This window comes from Perca fluviatilis, chromosome 21, assembly GCF_010015445.1.
Source record: "Perca fluviatilis chromosome 21, GENO_Pfluv_1.0, whole genome shotgun sequence".
In the NCBI taxonomy this organism is placed as follows: domain Eukaryota; kingdom Metazoa; phylum Chordata; class Actinopteri; order Perciformes; family Percidae; genus Perca; species Perca fluviatilis.
Genome location: NC_053132.1, coordinates 2,408,278 through 2,422,861, shown reverse-complemented (window position 1 = coordinate 2,422,861; position 14,584 = coordinate 2,408,278). Strand labels below are relative to the sequence as shown.

Sequence of the window (14,584 nt, the reverse complement as noted above, 5' to 3'; positions counted from 1 at the left end):
TGAACGATCAAGGCAAGGCAGCTTTATCTGTATAGCACATTTCAGCAACAGGGCAATTCAAAGTGCTTTACATAAAACATTAAAGAGCAGTAAGAAAACAATTTAAAACAATTTAAAAACATTAATAAACAAATTAAAAACATTAAACGACAAGAATAAAATTAATAGTGCAGTATAAGAATAAAAGTTACAGTGCAGTATAAGAAATTAAAGTGAATAAAATAGATTATTTAAAGAAAAGCAACATCAAAAAGATAGGTCTTTAGCTTAGATTTAAAAGATTTAAAGATTCAGTGACCTGCTGAGTGAATTACCAGCAGCCTTGGTGTTCTGCATCCTCTGGACTAAGGCTGCGAATAACGAGGTTTTTTATCGGCATCGCAATAAATTACCGACGCAATGAACACATCGTGAAAAACACTCGGAGGTTTCTTTAGTTAGTTGAAAGTAAAATCTCAGCAGAAAACTGCACTTTAAAATGTGACTGTCTTTCTTTTTATAGTGCTGCCTTTTATTTTCAATTCTGTGTGTGTTTGTGTGTGTGTGTGTGATTAGTTGTGTTGTGTGTGTGTGATTAGTTGTCTGTGTGTGTGTGTTTGTGTGTGTGTGTGTATTATTGTCTGTGTGTGTGTTTGTTTGTGTGTGTGTGTGTGTGTGTGTGTGTGTGTGTGTGTGTGTGTGTGTGTGTGTGGGTGTGTGTGTGTGTGTGTGTGTGTGTGTGTGTGTGTGTGTGTGTGTGTGTGTGTGTGTGTATGTTTGAGTGAGTGTGTCTGTGTGCGCTCTCTCTTTATGTGTGTGTGTGTGTGTGTGTGTGTTGTGTTTGTGATTATTTGTGTGTGTGTCTGTGTTGTTTGTGTGTGTTGTTTGTGTTTCTCACTGTCTGTGTGTGGCGGAGTCGTGCGGTGTATTTGTGCTTGTGATGTCGCTTGTGTGTTGCTGTCTGTGCGTCTGTCTCTGTGTGTGTGTGTGTGTGTCTCTGCCTGGTTTTTTTTTTGTGTGTGTGTTGATGGGGTGTGTGTGTGTGTGTGTGTGTGTGTGTGTGTGTGTGTGTTTGTGTGTGTGTGTGTGTGTATATATATATGTGTGAGTGTGTGTGTGTGTCTGTGTGCGTCCTCTCTCTATGTGTGTGTGTGTGTGTGTGTGTGTGCGTTTGTGTGACTGTGTGCGTCTCTCTCTGTGTGTGTGTGTCTCTGATTGTGTGTGTTTGTGTGTCTGTGTCTCTGATTGTGTGTGTTTGTGTGTGTGTGTGCGTGTCTCTGTGTGTGTGTGTCTGTGTTTGTGTATGTGTGTTTGTGTGTGTGTGTGCGTGTCTGTGTGTGTGTGTCTGTGTTTGTGTATGTGTGTTTGTGTGTGTTCTCAGGTTCTTAGATACCCCACTAACGAGGACCCCCATGGCTTTATGTGTGGGTGCAGTTAAATGAAGACGAAAATCTAAAATAAACCTGTTTAAGAATAAATAAACAATTGTTAAACTAAAAAAACACAAACGACTGAAAGCAATCTCCACGTAAACTGAAGACGAGTATTTACAGCTCACACACATCTTTCTAATTAGTGTACAGAGAGCAAAAGCCAAATAAACTAAAGTCATACCATCCTTTCAACACAAACACACACACACACACACACACACACAGACACACACACACACACACACACACACACACACACACACACACACACACTACTTTACAAACTTAAACAGATACCAGATACCAGCTCGTCAACAAAATGTCATACAGTTATGTATTCATACAGTCATGTATTCATGCAATAATGTATTCATACAGTAATGTATTCATGCAATAATGTATTCATGCAATAATGTATTCATACAATAATGTATTCATGCAATAATGTATTCATGCAATAATGTATTCATGCAATAATGTATACAAGCAATAATGTATTCATGCAATAATGTATTCATGCAATAATGTATTCATGCAATAATGTATTCATACAATAATGTATTCATGCAATAATGTATTCATACAGTAATGTATTCATACAATAATGTATTCATGCAATAATGTATACATACAGTAATGTATTCATACAATAATGTATACATACAGATATTATACATGCAATAATGTATTCATGCAATAATGTATACATAGAATGAATTATTCATACAATAATATATACATACATTGTAATTGTACAAGTTACAAAAACATCTTCTGATGCACAACCTTGGACACATCATCAGTGTTGTTTCCAGGGGTCACTGGGTGTTTCGGGTCTTGCAACAGACCCCCTTATCCTGGCGACCCGACCGAGGCTGATCAGACCCTGGCCTGTGTCCAAGTGGCATTCTACTGTCCCAACTGCCCCTCCCCCTCTTTTTTCCTTCTTGCGGCTCACCAGGGGCCCCCCCCCCTCCATCCCACTCCCAGTTCTTGATATTTTTTTCTTCTTTCTCTCTTTGCCTCTCCATCCTTTCCCCCGGGCACTGTCAGCCCGGGCCTCTAACAGGATTAGTTGTTCTGTGGCCTCAGAGACCAAGATGATGTCGGGTCTCAATTTGGACTGGGTTGATGTGTGTTGGTATTTTCGAGCTGCCTTTGCGTCGACTGTCATCGCCCAGTCTCGGGGCCGTGGAGAGCAAACCTACAGAGCAGTTTTTCGGTGTCTTCTCTGGCTTTTGTCCTTCCCTGATGAAGTGAATGGCATTGGCTGTAGCTTGGGTGTATCGGCTGTCCTTGATCCCCTTGCTGATTGCCTCAGCGATGGATTTGAGGACCTGGTCGTGCCTCCATCGATACCGGCCCTCCCCCAGCGCCTTGGAGCAGCTGCTCATGATGTGTTCTAATGTTCCTATTTTGGAACAAAGGGGGCATGCAGGTGTTTCTATTTTACCCCATGTGCACAGGTTGCATGGACTTGGAAGGACATCATAGACCCCCTGAATCAAAAATGTTATCCTCTGGGGGTTCCACTTCCAGATGTCCTTCCAGGTGACACTTCGCTCCATCGCCACTTCATCCAGGCGCCTTGCTGCCGCATGGCCACTGCTCTGCTAGTTCGCTCTTCCTTGACTGAAGCTCGCACCTCCTCCTGTACCAGCCTCTGCCTCTCCTTTCTGCTGGCAGAGTCATATCGGGTCGCTGTTAAGCTCCCAAGTCCGGCTCTGCCTTGCGTCACTGTTCCAAGCATGGCCTTGTGTTTCAGCCGAGTCTCTGCTTGGTGGACTGCCTCGGCGCCCCTCCACTTCCTCCCTGTTCTCATAACAGTCCCTGCGCCGGACACTTCAGCATCTCTGGATCCAGAGTACTGCAGGTGTTCCCGTGCCCGTGCAACAATGAACTCCTCCCTGACTGGGCCAAAAGGGAGTCTGAGCTTGTTGGTGTTCCCATATAGCCCGATGTTACTTAGGCTACGCGGCAGACCCAGCCATCTGCGTAGATAGGTGCTCACCTTTTGCTCAAAACCTTCCACCACAGTCATGGGGACCTCCATAGATAAGCAAAGGCCAGAGGATTCTTGGGAGGATTCCATGCTGGTAAACCCAAGCCTTGAATCTTCCAGGGAGCCCAGACTTATCCACTGTTCTCAACCATCCCTCCAGGTCAGCACCGGTTGAAGACCTTCCCAAGGCTCTTCGCTGGTCTCTCTGTGACTGACGGGATCTGGTGTTCTCCCAGCCTGAAGCGGAATCTGTCTGTAACCTTCCCCTTCTGTAGAACCAGAGACCTTGACTTTGAAGGTTGGAAGCTCATACGTGCCCATGCCGTGAGTCTCTCCAAACCCTGGAGGATCCACCTGGCTCCTGGTACCGCCGTTGTTGTCACTTTGAGGTCGTCCATGAAGGCTCTTATGGGAGGTTGCCTTTTCCGAATTTGCTGAGGGGGCCCTCTGCACTGGGTTTCGCCTGCTCTTTAAAGCATGTTCATTGCCAGGACAGCCGGGAGGGTCACTGAGATGGTACAGCCAGTGATTATCCCCACCTCAAGCTGGCGCCAATCAGATGTTAGCTGACCAGTGGAGACTCTCAAGCTGAACTGAGCTGTAATAGTCCAGGATGAGATCTTTCACCTTCTGCGGTACATGGTGTTTCTCCAGTGCGACCTTCACCAGCATGTGGGGTATTGAGCCATAGGCGATGGTAAGGTCCAGCCCCAATACAGCCAGGTCCCCTCTGCCATCTCTTGCTTCCCTGATGAGCTGGGTTACGACGCCTGTGTGTTCCAGACAACCAGGAACTCCTGGTATACCTCCCTTTTGCACAGATGTGTCAATGTACTTATTGCTTGGAAGTTGGAGAGATTTTACTCTCCACACTGAGCAAGGAGATGACCCGAAACTGGTCCATGTTCTCAGACTTCTCCTCTTTTGGTATGCACACTCCTTCAGCATACCTCCATGGCTGGGCGATCTTCCCTCTCCTCCAGATCACCTTCAGGGCCCTCCGAAGCCGATGTCGTAGCTTTGGGCAGTTCTTATACACCTTAAATGGGCACTCCACTTGGGCCTGATGAAGGCTCTGGTGGTGCTATCAGTGCATCGCATGGACCCAGCGGTTGTTCAATAATGCATTCATACAATAATGTATACATACAATAATATATTCATATAATTATTTTTCAGTATTCATACAATAATGTATTCATACCATATTGAATTCATACAATAATACATTCATACAGTATTGTATTCATACAATAATGCATTCATACAATAATGTATTCATACAGTAATGTATTCATATAATTATTCTTCCAGTAATGTATTCATACAGTAATGTATTCATAAAATTATTCTTACAATAATGTATTCATACAATAATGTATTCATACCATATTGAATTCATACAATAATGTATACATACAATAATGTATTCATATAATTATTCTTACAATAATGTATTCATACATTACTGTATTCATACATTAATGTATTCATACAATTATTGTTACAATAATTTATTCATACAATAATGTATACATACAGTAATGTATTCATACAATATTGTATTCATACAGTAATGTATTCATATAATTATTGATACAATAATATTCATACAGTATTGTATTCATACAGTAATGTATTCATACCATATTGAATTCATACAGTAAAGTATTCATATAATTATTGATACAATAATACATTCATACAGTATTGTATTCATACAATAATGCATTCATACAATAATGCATTCATACAATATGTATTCATACAGTAATGTATTCATATAATTATTCTTACAATAATTTATTCTTACAATAATGTATTCATACATTAATGTATTCATACAATAATATATTCATATAATTATTTTTGCAATAATTTATTCATACATTAATGTATTCATACAGTAATGTATTCATACATTAATGTATTCATACAGTAATATATTCATATAATTATTCTTATAATGTATTCATACAGTAATGTATTCATACAGTAATGTATTCATATAATTATTCTTACAATAATTTATTCATACAATATTGTATTCATACATTAATGTATTCATATAATTATTCATACAATAATTTATTCATACAATAATGTATACATACAGTAATGTATTTATACAATATTGTATTCATACATTAATGTATTCATATAATTATTCTTACAATAATGTATTCATACAATATTGTATTCATAATGTAATGTATTCATACTGTATTGTATTCATACAGTAATGTATTCATACAGTAATGTATTCATACAGTATTGTGATAATAGGAGGAAACCTGAGTGCCAGGAGAAGAAAGATGATTTAAGATTAATAAAATTGAAGAAGATCAAAGTAAAGGATTTGTTGTCCATAGGTTCTCGTCCATCCCTCTCCTCTGTGTGTGTGTGTGTGTGTGTGTCTCTGTACGTGTGTGTGTGTGTGTGTTTCTGTGTGTGTGTGTATGTTTCTCTGTCCGTGTGTGTGTGTGTGTGTGTGTGTGTACAAAGTCCAGACAGTTATTTGCAGATGGGTGAAATCTCATCGTAGCCCAAATAGTTATTTTCAGTTGAAATATGAAAAGAAGGAATGATGCACTCTGATCAGACACGTTTCAAAGGATAAATCAGGCAACAATAAATGACACATCAACCCAAAATGAAAAGCAATCGTTAAACAACGTAACTAACGGGACGCCGCGACTCAAACACTTCCACCTGTCACCCTCCGCTGGGTGGAATACATCCTGCATTTCATTACATTTTATAACCTTTATTCATTCATTCATTTATTTCCTTTGCTGCAGTGAGAGTCTTGTTTCCTCCCGAGCATCTCGGTGAATTTAATCTCCTGTTTCCTCTCGCGCTGCGTTTTGTTCTCCGCCTTTTGAGAGCCTGAAGCTGCTGCCACCCCTCCTCCACCGTGTGTGTGTGTGTGTGTGTGTGTGTGTGTGTGTGTGTGTGTGTGTGTGTGTGTGTGTGTGTGTGTGTGTGTGTGTGTGCGCGCACAGCAGCATATGAACACACGCACGTCAAGCCTTGCTATCCACCCACTCTTCTTAAACATCCCTATCTAATTATTTACTCTCTCTCTCTCTCTCTCTCTCTCTCTCTCTCTCTCTCTCTCTCTCTCTCTCTCTCTCTCTCTCTCTCCTTCTTCTCTCTCCCTCTCTCTCTCTCTCTCTCTCTCTCCCTCTCTCTCTCTCTCCTCTCTCCTCTTCTCTCTCTCCTCTCTCTCTCCTCCCTTCTTCTCTCTCTCTCTCGTCCATTTCCTCTTGTTTCCTCTCTGTGCCTCTCGCCATGCGTGGGCGCCGTTCCTCTGTGTGTGTGTGTGTGTGTGTTTGTGTGTGTGTGTGTGTGTGTGTGTGTGTGTGTGTGTGTGTGTGTGTGTGCGGGCGTGCGTGCCGATGCCGCCTGCCGGTAAACAGGTGTTCAGCCGAGCGGGAGCTCCGCAGATAGAGGCACACTCTCGCTCACACACACACCCGGATCGAGCATCACATCTGGGGGCTGCCTCTGCTCTGCCCCTCCCCACATCTCTCTCTCTCTCTCTCGCTCTCTCTCTCTCTCTCTCTCTCTCTCTCTCTCTCTCTCACATCTCTCTCTCTCTCTCTCTCTCTCTCTCTCTCTCTCTGGAGATGCTCCAGCGCTCCAGAGGCAGTCAGGAGGCATCAGACAGAGAGGTTTAACCCATCCGAGGACACTCGGAAGCTGGGCTAGATCTGCTGCTGAACAGCCTCGTGCACTTCTCCGTCTCTCTAGCGAGCTTCGCGGCTTTAAACATATAAAGAAACCGCGACCGTCCAGCAGCGTTGGAGCAAACTTTTGCGCATCAGTTTTGGATCTGACAGGTGTCTCGTGCGGTCTGTTTGCTGTTTTTTAAAGCAGAATTGCTTTTTGTGTTCTGGTGCAGAAGAGTCCACCAAACTGGGATCCAGTTTGTGAGCCGAACTGGGAGCGTTGGGCGCCACTTTTTATCATTTTTAAGAAAAAGATAAAATATATATATATATATTTGTTGAATGTTTTTGCTGCAGTCCTGCATGGAGTCACACTGCAGCTTTGAGTCTTTAAGGCACTGCTGTTGATCTCTGGGAAGGAAGACCGAGAGATGTCAGCGTGAAGAAGATGACAGACAGTGAGTTTTGATTTCGGGCTTTTTCACCGGGTTGAACGTTGGATTTGTGGACTCTGAGCACAGCGAGGGGAAAGGTTGCACGGAAGGTGAGAGAACTTTCTGAACAGCGTCCTGTTGTTGTGGATCTGTTGGCTCTCTCCGTTCTGGAAACACCTGTCGAACACAAACTCCTTTTTGTTTTTAGTTTTTCTCTCTTCTGCGTGGACTTTTTCAGCCGTGGATTTATTGTCCATAGTTTCTCATCCATCCCCCTCTTCTGTGTGTGTGTGTGTGTGTGTGTGTGTGCGTGTGTCAGGTCAGACAGTAAGATCTCCCGGTTGGCTCAGAGGTGGAACCAGCGTGCGGCAGGAGATGATCTAATCAAAGACCTGACACCCCTGCTTTACACGGGACTCCCCCGATCCTCACTCAGCCTGGACAGGTACACACACACAGACACACACCCACACACACACACACACACACACACACACCCTAGGGGAGACCCGATACATCTATCTGGATCACACGATCCAATATTATTGATGCAATGCAGACTTTAAGATATCAGATCGATCGATCATCCAATGATAGTTTTGTGATAAAACTTGTGATTAACAGCCCTAACACACATGGACACACACACACACACACACACAACACACACAGACACACACACACACACACACTAGAGCGGTCACTCTTCCTCTATATTGCTATTCAAATTGCATTTATTTTTTTTAAATATTAGAATAATATTAGAATTTTTAATGCTCAAATGCAGCCTGTTATTAACATGTACTGCACTACTCAGGCTTATGCATTGTCAATGCCACTGTAAGCATGTGGCTGTTGTTACATGTTCTGTCCACTAGAGGGACTTCTAACATCAGCCTGGCCTTGAAGGGGACCTAGTAGTGAAGCGGCTCTGTTGTAAAGGCTAGCGGTGCTCGGTTAGCAAACATGACATCATGTTAGAACGCACAGCCGAAACCATTTGTCATGAAGTAAAGTAACAGCAGTGTTAGCCACGATGCTAACGGCATTGATAACCAAGCCAAACGGTGCTGTCACTACTATTTTAGTGATTTATGAGCAACCTGTGTCTTGCAGATTGTCACGTTACTGAGAATCCAGCTCTTAGAAGGTAATTTATGAAGTAGAAGCTAACTCTGACAGCTGTAAATAGCTAACATTACCTTTAGCTGTCTCCATTTAACTATTTAACACTTCTTCACTGAGTGACAGATAAGACTCTTAGACTTCACAACTGCACTAATTGCAACTTGCACCATCGGTTTGTTTACCTACAGCTTTATTAACACTATTTAAACAGTTGTACAGTTTTTATTCCCAACTTATAGATATTTTAAACTATTTGTTCTTATATTCTATCCTATTATTATTCCAAGTATATTGTATTCTTTTACTTCGTGTATATTCTGTATGTGTGATGTGTGTCTGATATTTTTGCTGCCGCAACACCAGAATTTCCCATTTTATTTGTCTGTCCATTTTATTTCTTTTAAAACAATCGATTCACCAATTAAAATGGATCTTCGTTGGAGTGTTCAGATATCAATTATAGCGCCGTAACTGTTTACATACAACGGCAGAACTGGCAGCAGCGTTGACGTCAATTCTTGGATCTGATTGGATGAGCTACTTGGTGGGGTCGAGCCTTTTCATTCACCATAACAGAACTCATCTTAACCCGGTGAGTTTACCAGAGAGACCTGCAGTCGCTCTGAGAGTCCTGGCATCACGTTGTCGGCGAGCTCGTTCATGCTTCCCGTTTCCCCTTTGTCGCGCGCCGCTGGAAAAAATTAGTGGTGCACGCCCTCTGCTCGCGCACTTAAAATCGTCACATTGGCGCGCTCCAGCTCGGCTGTGGCCCTTACAGAGCATAGCTGCACAAGAAGTTGTCCTGATATATAAAAATAAAGGATGTTAACGCGCAAAAAAGCCTTTAACTAGCCTGGTGGGACCGTCCTGATCTGGCGAGCTCCAGTTTTCCACTCGCAGATCGGTCTGGCATCTTGAGATGGAGAACATTTGGAGCCGACCAATCAGCGTTGGTTTTGAGGCGGGTTTATGTGGTGATAGACAGATGGTTTATCCAATCAGCTGACCAGTAGTTTCAGCCAGTGGTAGCCCTAATTCTGTTAGCTGCTCGCTAATGCTTTTTCCTCTTAGATCCTTCTTTTGGAATATGGACCGGGAACCTGAAATGGGGCCTTTTATTCCTAAATTCTCGTTACACAAACGGTAAACATCCTTTACCGACATGCTGCTAGCTTGCTGAGCTAACGAGCTATGCTTGGCCTGCAGCAGCAGCAGGGGTAGCCTGGCTCGTGGTTGTATAGGTGGTGATAGACAGATGGTTTATCCAATCAGCTGGCTCGTGGTTGTATAGGTGGTGATAGACAGATGGTTTATCCAATCAGCTAACCAGGATTTTTGCCCCCTTCCCAAAAGTTCTCCAACGGTTAAGTTCCCAGATGGATATGCCGAACTAATGGGAAGCGATCCGTCTGGTGGAGTCGGGTTAGACTTTAACTACGTCGCAGTATTGAAACCAAATGATTCCCAGATGAAATGATTTCAGGGTTATAGAGGATGTTTCTGACTCACAACCGGAGCTCTTCAGGTCCCGTTGAATCATCGCAACAAAAGACTGTGTTAAGTTAGGCATACAAGCAGCCTGCGGGCATAAAAGACTGCATCTCCCATGGTGCATTTCACCGTAGATCAATCCCAGAGCTTTTCAGAAGACCCGATGGAACGTGCGTCTGTTTAAAATCGGTTTGCTATCGGACGCATCGCGCCTTTCTTCTGATGAAGCCCGCAGCTCTGAAATCACACTCTGAACAGCTTCTTTGCCATAGCAACAGCAAGCTGAGGCTCATGGGTATTGTAGTGTTCAGAGGCATCCACAAAAGTGACAGAAAAAAAGAAAAGAAAAGCCATAACTGTGTGGGGGGTGGGTGGGGTTAACCACTCGAGGAAGCAGAGGAATAATGGATTATGTAACGCAGGTAGTCTGTTATGTGAAAGTGCTGTTGCCATGGTTACCTGCAGTTTAATAACACCCAGGATTGGTTGAATTAAAACAGCAGCTCCCTATGGCTTTTCATCAAACAGGAGGAAGTTGAGCGCTTGTTGAAGCTTGTTGTCACCGGTGGAGTGTTTGTGGCAGATCGATTTAATATTTACTGTGTTATCTGCCATGTTAAATGATTGTTTACTCTGATTATTAGTGTGTGTGTGTCTGTGTGTGCCTGTGTGTGTGTGTGTGTGTGTGTGTGCCTCTGCGTGTGTGTGTGTATGCCTGTGTGTGTGTGTGTGTGTGTGCCTCTGCGTGTGTGTGTGTGTGTGCCTCTGCGTGTGTGTGTGTGTGTGTGTGTGCATGGAGCGTATGCATGCCTGGAGCGTTAGGAACTAACCCAACTAAACTAACAGAATAACTGAGCGATGGAGGCAGCCGTAGAGCAGCGACTCCGTGTTCTGCCAAATAAAATAAGTGTTTTTGTCGAAGGAGTCTGGTGGCTTTGAAGAGAGCAGAGATAAAGCGCTTCTCTGTGTCTAAAAATATGTTGAGAAAAGATGTTGGGACTCAGCAGGAGCTTACTCCATCTAACGGTTCACAAATCGGTACAAAAGCTGAGCAAAAAAAACAGGGAACTCAACTTTAACCAGGGATGCACAGAATCCAGGATTGGGCTTCAGATTTGGCTGAATATTGGGCTTTTTGACGAACGGGAAGGTGTTTACGTAGGTGGAGCGTTCAGTGCAGTAGGCTGTGAGGAAGTGGACATGGATCTGGTGAGGGAAGGTGTTTACGTAGGTGGAGCGTTCAATGCAGCAGGCTGTGAGGAAGTGGACATGGATCTGGTGAGGGAAGGTGTTTACGTAGGTGGAGCGTTCAATGCAGTAGGCTGTGAGGAAGTGGACATGGATCTGGTGAGGGAAGGTGTTTACGTAGGTGGAGCGTTCAATGCAGTAGGCTGTGAGGAAGTGGACATGGATCTGGTGAGGGAAGGTGTTTACGTAGGTGGAGCGTTCAATGCAGCAGGCTGTGAGGAAGTGGACATGGATCTGGTGAGGGAAGGTGTTTACGTAGGTGGAGCGTTCAATGCAGTAGGCTGTGAGGAAGTGGACATGGATCTGGTGAGGGAAGGTGTTTACGTAGGTGGAGCGTTCAATGCAGTAGGCTGTGAGGAAGTGGACATGGATCTGGTGAGGGAAGGTGTTTACGTAGTTGGAGCGTTCAATGCAGCAGGCTGTGAGGAAGTGGACATGGATCTGGTGAGCAGAAGGTGTTTAGTTTGGCGCTTTCAGTTAGGGCTGTGAGAAGTGCAAAAAAATTAATGAAATTTAATGCGTGATCATGATTTCTGCTCCCAATGATCACAAAAACAGAATAATCGAGGAAAAAAACAATTATTTAGCTCATTACGTTTTGCAAGTAAACTTATTTTCTCGTGTTGTGAATGAAGAAATAAAGTTTTAATGAAAAAACTAAGTTTTACTGTTGATTTATTGAATTTTTTTTTAAGTTCAATAATTGCAACATCTTTCCAGAAGCCAATAGTTATCGTGTTAAATTATCGTGATTTCAGTATTGACCGAAATAATCGTGATTATATTTTTTTCCATAATCGAGCAGCCGTACTTCAATGCAGGAGGCTGTGAGAAAGTGGACATGGATCTGGTGAGCAGAAAAAGTTGTTGTTTGGCAGTACTTTCAGTCAAAAGAAGGCCATTCAAGTCCAGCTACATGTTCAATCTGTTCAATGCTGATTGGTCTGGTGGTGGCGAGGACCCTAAACTATACACAACATGGCCGCTGTTACAACATCTGGTCTGAAACATCTGAAAGAATACGAGTTGTGCACGAAGGAATCTCCAGACAGCAGCCAGAATGCAGCAACTTCAGGTACGGCAAAGGAAGGACAGTCTCTTTGTTTTTTGTAGAAAGAAATTTGGGTGTATTTTTTGGGTGTTTTGGCCTTGGTAATGTAATGTTTATCTGGCAGCACTGCTTGTAGCTCTAATCCTACATTTCCCATGAACACTTATGTCCACGGCAGACAAAAGTTGTCACAAATTATGCAATTTCAAATGTAAATAAACAGATATAGGGAATCAAGTTACCACGGACAATTTCTGTTAAAATACACAGACACACAACAGTTAATACACATATATTTCATAAAGTGTACTCGTTTAATCGTTTAATCCTCATAAAATCCTCCCCAAAGGTACGGTTTAGTATCCGAGCTTTCTAGTGGATTTATCCCTGCAGGACGATATAGTTTTGGGATTGTTCTCCATGCATTATGTGCAGCTTTGCAGAGTTTTCGGGGGGGTCTGGGTTTTTGTGTTAACGGCAAAGATGGCGAGTCTCTCGGGGGGACCCCTGAGAGCCGATCATTAACCGCTGAGGGTTCAGTCCCGGCAGATTCTACTTTATTGGAAAGTTGGAACATTCAGGGGTGGACACGCACGGGAGAGTTTCAAATCAGAGAGCTGTTCTCCTCCGCTGAATATCTAACGGAGTACAGTGTTGAACCTGTTTCAGACGTCTCCTGTGGGTTCGCAACCATTATCAAAGCAATTAGCTCCTTTTTAATCAGTTAAAGCCTGTTGTTGAGGTGTGTGTGTGTGTGTGTGTGTGTGTGTGTGTGTGTGTGTGTGTGTGTGTGTGTGTGTGTGTGTGTGTGTGTGTGTGTGTGTGTGTGTGTGGGTGAGTGAGTGCACGCATGCAAGTCTGTGTGTGTGTGCTTCTGTGCGTGCGTGTGTGTGCATGTGCTCGGTGTGTGTGTGTGTGTGTGTGCTCGTTTATGCCTCTGCATGTGTGCTTCTGTGCGTGCGTGTGTGTGCATGTGCGACTCTGTGTGTGTGTGTGTGTGAGTGTGCTCGTTTATGCCTCTGCATGTGTGCTTCTGTGCGTGCGTGTGTGTGCATGTGCGACTCTGTGTGTGTGTGTGTGTGAGTGTGCTCGTTTATGCCTCTGCATGTGTGCTTCTGTGCGTGCGTGTGTGTGCATGTGCGCCTCGGTGTGTGTGTCTGTGTGTGTGTCTGTCTGTGTGTGTGTGTGTGTGTGTGTGTGTCTGTCTGTCGGTGTGTGTGTGTGTCTGTCTGTGTGTGTGTGTGTGTGTGTGTGTGTGTGTGTGTGTGTGTGTGTGTGTGAGTGTGCTCGTTTATGCCTCTGCATGTGTGCTTCTGTGTGTGCGTGTGCGCCTCTGTTTGCGTGCATGTGTCTGTGTGCCTCAGTGTGACACACACAGAAACACACACACACAGACAGAACAGACAGACAGACAGACAGACACACAGACAGACAGACAGACAGACAGACAGACAGAAACACACACACACAGACAGACAGAAACCAGACTGTAATACTACTCTGTTCCAGTAGAAGTGTGTAAGTCTCATCAGGAGAATGTGTCGCCCTTCGGTCTACTTCCCATTAATAATAGAACTAGAACGACGAGCGAAATAAAACGTGTTTATTAAACATGATCATCCTAGGGCCCCTCTCAGCCACACGTTTACTTGTCAACTTTTCATTACGCGACGTTTCCCGTCTACGGGTCAAACACACGGTGCTCTGAAGCAGAGCTGTGCATCGCTTAGTGTCCACTCTCGCTGTAGAAATAGAGACGAGCAGCGGCACAGACACGGAGCTGCTGCAAGCGCACCTTCCCTGGTCTGTGCAGCTTCAGGTTTATAAAGAACGCGCTCTGTTGTGGGCATGCTGCTGCAGATGTGTCCCTATTTCTGCGTAGTTTTGTGTTTCCACCTCCGATGTAGAGCAGCGTAGCCTACAGCCACTTCCCTAAACTGTCTCATTCAGAGACCAGAGACCCAAACGGGCTCTGAGTCTGGCAGCAGGTCTGAGATCTACCGTATCAGCAGAGCAATCACGTACTGCACAGCAGACTATGGTGCAGGTGGATTATTTTCTGAAATATAGTGACTTTATTCTTGTAGTAGCCTATTGTATTATCATTTTATTTTTCTCAAAATATCACAACTCCTCCAAATCTC

General features: G+C 43.8%; 1 protein-coding gene and 1 pseudogene across 1 annotated transcript in view; one reads left to right on the top strand and one right to left on the bottom strand.

Moving 5' to 3' along the window:
- Positions 1-2,366: 2,366 nt before the first annotated feature.
- On the bottom strand, positions 2,367-7,779 carry LOC120551579 (annotated as a pseudogene).
- Positions 7,780-7,827: 48 nt separating this feature from the next.
- The window catches only part of LOC120551577 (ankyrin repeat and fibronectin type-III domain-containing protein 1-like), a 34,044-nt gene continuing 27,287 nt past the window's right edge, over positions 7,828-14,584 (top strand). Inside the window, exon 1 of the mRNA XM_039789065.1 lies at positions 7,828-7,967. The gene's annotated coding sequence lies outside the window, so the exon portion shown is untranslated. The remainder of the gene's footprint in view (positions 7,968-14,584) is intronic.